This window comes from Trachymyrmex septentrionalis, unplaced genomic scaffold (genome assembly GCF_001594115.1).
Source record: "Trachymyrmex septentrionalis isolate Tsep2-gDNA-1 unplaced genomic scaffold, Tsep1.0 scaffold190, whole genome shotgun sequence".
Taxonomy (NCBI): Eukaryota; Metazoa; Arthropoda; class Insecta; order Hymenoptera; family Formicidae; genus Trachymyrmex; species Trachymyrmex septentrionalis.
The window spans coordinates 49,202-55,201 of record NW_017305072.1 but is presented as its reverse complement, the minus strand read 5'-3'; positions in this window follow the sequence as shown (position 1 = coordinate 55,201).

Genomic DNA, 6,000 nt, shown 5'->3' with positions numbered 1-6,000 from the left:
AATATTAGCAGGGCTCACCCATTTCAAAGCCAGCTGTAAAACGCGAGTACTTTGCGAAGTTTCCGCGTTCGATGTAAATTACCGGCACTCATTACATTTTCTCGATTATCGTTATACGCAAGTATCGAAGGATATATCGGATCATATTAATTTCAAGACTCTCTCCGCGTTACGAGAGCAAACTTCCTTTTACGATCAGGAAACACGTTCAGTCGTAGCGTCGAATCGCCTATCAGGTTTATTACGAGTCATCTTTGTCATGCACATCTTCGTTGGCTAGTCCGCGTCACACATTTGATTTATTATTATCGTTGATTTATTTAGAAGGGAAAACTTTCGCTCCGATTCAAATCCTCTACCGAAAAGAGTCGGCAGACAGTCCATACATATGTATTAATCGGCGTTTATCGACCGCGACCTCCAGTAGTAACTTTTTATCTCTTTTAGTTGTACGAAATTCGGGAATTCGTTCTCTTGGTTTTTCTTAAAAATATATCCAAAAAGGAAATTCAACTTTTCGTTTTACGAACGTAATTCTCTCATTTCCGTCTGCATTCGAGAGTATTCCGTCTATTAGAAGAAACAAATGTCACACATTTGACACTTCAGTCACGCTAAATTAATATGAATGCACGTCGCGTTTAATATGCTTGTATTTAATATGCGTGTCTTCTCGTAAACGTAATGAACCAGAGTCTCCAGAACATGTACGCGTTATGTGAATATTTACGTACGTAACAAGTAGCAACCGAGAAAATGGAGAGGGAGAGGGGAGGGGAGGGGGGGGGAGAGCAAGAGTAGCTCGGGGGTTATAACTCGGCAGTTATACAGTTATGACGTCGTACCGGTTTGATATCGTTGGATATATCGCATTCGGAGAATGCATCGAATTTAGTGCTACACGGCTTGAAAAAACACGTAAAACAGCAAATGTAGTTGATTGGCCTTTATTTATCCTATCGAGCTACAATATTCTTAACAGTGAATAAAGATAACAAATATATCTAGAATACATAAAAAACAGAAGTCTAAAAGAAAAGAATTGAAAAGTCTAGTCAACGTTAAAGACATTCTTTATCGAATCTTCATTATTTCATCGTACTTGAACAATACAAAATTTAAAAAGTCACATAAAACGTTTTAATTGAATTAGTATACATTTTTAAAATTTAAAGTGGAATAAACACAAAGAAAGGGCGATTTTGCTGAAATATCTGAAAATTTAGTTAAATACAGATAAAAATAATTTTGTTTGATCCCCAAAATAATTAAAAATCTCAAGCAATGCTGCAAACAATGTTTTCGACGCTGAAATAACAATTCCAGCATTTACCAGCTTGAGGGTTCTACATAATTATTTTGATAGTTGAACAAAATTATTTTCAGATCTACACACATCCAGCTAAATTTCTAGATAATTTAACAAAACAATTCTTTCCGTGTGTACGTCTGATTTTAGCGAAAAAAATTTAATGCAATCTATGAAGAGACTTTGAGCATAATTAATCGTATGTCATATAAATTTTCATTTAGCATCACCAGATCTAATTTAATACGATTTAAATTAATTTACTTTATCTTTAAATTGCTATGTAGTTAAACAGGCGCTCATGAAAGGAATACTGATGCGGTCGCAACCTGCAAACCTGGCATAACGTAACACGACGTGACACGAACGATACTCAAGTGTGCGTTATGCCAAAACGATCGTATACACGAGACAGTACTACTTCGCGACGGTAACTCGGTTTGTGCTCAGGAGATGACTAAGAGTACTCTCTCGATGTTGCATCCACGACATGCGACCGAGATCCACGTTCACCCGAACGATATCATCCACCCAATGCACATATCGCACAGCGAAAACGTAATATAATACATTTGATAATCGTGCGACGCAAAATCTCGTAAGCTTCTTCGCCGGACGAACCGGCGTTATCGCGAGACATGGAGAGAAACGTACAAGTGAATTTAGTGCCAGGAGCCGGTAACCATGTTTACGATATTAGGACGGTAGGCATAAGAAGGGTAAATATAATCGGATTAGCGTATAGTTGGGTCTCCGTAATCGCGATCGTATATTTCACGGCGCGAATTACACGCGCCCTCGGAATGCATCAGGAATACACGGTACGTCGTATTGCGCTGGCAAATACCGCCGTCATCGATATTCGTAACGCGGATCCAATATGTGTGCGAATATCTGTGTGGGTGAATACCTGTTAGCGATGTGAGTAATAGCATCTCGGAGTAAGGCGAGATGGAAATCGTTGCAACTGGGTAAGTTGTAACTACGTTTATTGCCTCTCTCGGTGTGTAATAAAAAAAAGACGGTCCCCTGTCGAACAAGACGGGAAATAAAATGACGTAATGACGGAATGTCGTTGCTCCTGGTAATAACCTGGTACAGCCACGCGGATATCTTCGCGTCGCTCCGCATGTATATTTGTAGTCGGACCGTCTAGGATGCGTAACGGATCATAAATATACAAGAAAATACGATGAATATTCCCGCGCCGCAATATAAAGCTGGCGGATAATGGCCGGGATGTGTTTACGATATCAAAGTGACACAAGAAAGCTAAATATAATTTAACGACGCACTTTGCGCTCATCTTTAACGTCTACCTTGCATTACCGACGGGGACGAATAACTTCCTCATCTCGCGATGATCCTTCAGTGTACTGACGTACACACCCGTACAATATGTCTTCGATAAATATGCAAATAAGAGCTAATGCGAATTTCTAAGTGCGATATATCTTAAAGAGAGCCGCGACACGGAATGCACGCGTTTTCATTGTGCAATCGGGTAATGCTAACGCTCGCGCGACCATAACGTAATTGTATAAGGGATCGCAATTAAATCGAGTTTGCCGAGTTCGCTCTATATGCAAGATCCTCTCTCTCTCATTCTCTCTCCTCCCCCGCCCCATTTCATCGCCGCGGTGTAGATCCCGAAGAATCCGTTCGTCCTCGAGTTCCTAAGCAATTACGACAGTTTCCGAGAGCATTTCGCGATCGCCTGCAGTTCGGCGTTCGAGATGGCGACACGGAGGGGGGGGGGGGAGAGGGAAGGAGGATGGCAAGAAGAGTACGAATCCCCAGTCTCGTTCCCTCCCCAGCCACCCCCTTCAGCCCAGCCCGCGTCCATTGGCGAAGACCTCATACATATTAATGGAGATCGGATCGATTTTCCTGCGCGCTCGCTTCTTGCTGTGTTTAGGGACATCGACGTTCCGGCGCATAAGCTCTTCGGGCCGCCCGCAATGGTTATTATGCCATTAACGTAATGAAGTTAGGTTGCGGAGAGGTGCCGCTGGGGTGTTGGCGGCAGGTCCCGTCGTGGAAAAACGCGCTGAAATACAGGCGACCAGGAAATCTTCGATGATAAACTGCGCGTACGTTTTTCTTGCATCGAACGTTGGCGATCGATGGGCGGCCGATTTATGTAATTATAGAGCTGGGGATGCTATAGTAATAATTCTAAGTTATAACAAACCATATCTCGTTCCCTCACTTCAAAAGTAGGTTACAATTAAAAATATATGATTTTCGAGTTATTATCGTAAATAACTTAGGTAGAGATTATTTTATCAATTATCAATAAATTAACTTAACTTTACAGTCCGTTCGCTAAATTCGCGTCGATCTTAAGATTATAAAAGAGATTATAATCTTCTACAATTCATGCAAAAATATATTTTGCTGCTTCAACTAAAATTATAGCTGTTTTTTTGTGTCTGATAGAAAATTATGTATTATATGCATAGAATTTATTAGCACAAATCTAAATTCTATCTCTGCCACCTATACGATTAGGTATAATATATATATCCAATATTGTAGTACTTGCTAGAAATTTATCTATTCCAGCTATTTTTCGTACTTAGATAATTTTCGCTGTAACTGCAAGATCATTTTTTTGAAGAATGATATATTTTGAGTTGTATCATTTTTGTAAGTAAAAAGAAGAAACAAACGGCATTTAGAGATAATTTTGATGATCAAAGTTGAAGAAGAAATTATCTTATTTTGAATTTAGACATTTTAGTTGATTAAGGTAAAAATATAAACCATTGATAATATTTCGAATTATATCACTTTTGATGAATTATTTCGAATGTCATAATTTTGTATAGGGCATCAAATTCGTCACAACTCAAAAATTAATTATGTTTTTAAAAGTATATTCTTTTTGTCAATAATTTTCTGTTAAGCTGAAAAATACTTGTAGAAATATTTTTATCATTTTTTGAAATAAGGAAACAATATGTAATAGTTATCAGCCACTACGTAATTATTAACCAACAGAATTTAGCGCTTCTACCTATTAATAAAATAAATGAGTCTCTCCAGTAAGATTATTGTTTGTTATTAACCGTAATGATTTAATCAATGATTAGGATATTTTAATTATTTATCTATTATTATCGAAAAACGTACATTTAATTGTACAATAATCTCGTGCATAATTCGAGTCGTTTCACGCAGGGTGTAAAGGTTTAAAACTCTCGACGAACTACAACGTTCCATACGTGATCGTCTTTTATGCATGATTCAGTAAACGACAATAAACGGTTTATAGACAGGTTTATAGAGACGTTTAGTCGCACTATTACCAGGTCGATGCAGCTGACGCGTTGGACATACAGTTGATATGTTTGTACACTGAAGAGACAAGGTTCTTGAGCCAACATTCGATGCATATAAAGAGTTGCCAATTAAAATTAATATTCTTCATATCAACGCTTCATAAGAGACTTTGTTCCGATCACATAGATCTAACAATATTAAATTACTAATGAAAAACTAATAAAAAAAAAACTCAAAGACAAAAAACCTTTTTCAGGTGTTGTAACACAACGTGTATAAAAAAATCATGTAAATAATTTAACAAATTCAACGAAAAGCTATTTTTTTAACATTTTCGCTTTAAACGAGACACAATGGGTTTCCCCAACTTGTCGAAAGCAAGAGATATATTCGACTGGACTTCCGGCTACGATTCTCTACGCTAATCACGCGCCTTTCTCCGGCGGACGCCAAGAAGGACGTCAGAAGAAAATTCTGCAGCGTCCGATGCGTCGAACCGTGAAAGGATCTGCTCAAAGGTTCCTTTTACAGCGTCGTCCTTTTGATCGCCGAAGATTCGGACGGCCGGAAGGACAAGGATATAAAGGGAAGTGAGCGAGACCAATTAGCGTTCGCGCAATTTTATCAAGCGAACACCGTGTGATTCAACGAGAACGGATTAAGCCGTGCTACGTGGCTCTCGATGACGGATTTAATTCTCTGTGCAGGCAAATGTTTCGTTCTGAACGGCTCTTGAAGACCCGTTCATGAAACCGGCTCGACCACTATTTTAACGCCGCGTAGGATTTACCCTGTGAAAGACCAAGGCGATCAATTCAATCCGACAGAAAAATCGCAGTGAAAATACCTCGCAATAAATCGCGAAAATATTATGTTACCAATTCTAATAAAATCAATATAAAAATTATTTCAATATCTATTCGAAAGTAAAATATATTTTTTTTCCATATCATGATTATTTTTAACTTTTTTAATTTATAATATTCACGATTTATAACATTCATACACTGCTAAAGATAAAATGTTTATATTTTTTAACTTAAAGACCTACAGTGGAGTCTTTTTGTACAAAAGTGTGTTAATTTTAATATATTTGCATATTTCAGAAAGTCCGGAGTACGTCTTTCAGATAAAAATTAATATTTTATTTTTTAACAGTGTATATATATATATGCGAGTTCTCGGAAAGATATCGCATCTGCCTATCGTTTCATCCGATTGTACTTGGTACTTCTCAACGAGAAAATGAACAGGATCCCACACAAAGGGTCACGCGCGCGATATCTCGCTGTTTCGCGTTTCCGTATAATATTCGACGAGTCCTCGTCGACGAGATTACGAGTACCGGGATGGTATCCGCCCTGGTCGTGATACGTAATGCGATTTGCGGTGTACTCGCCGCA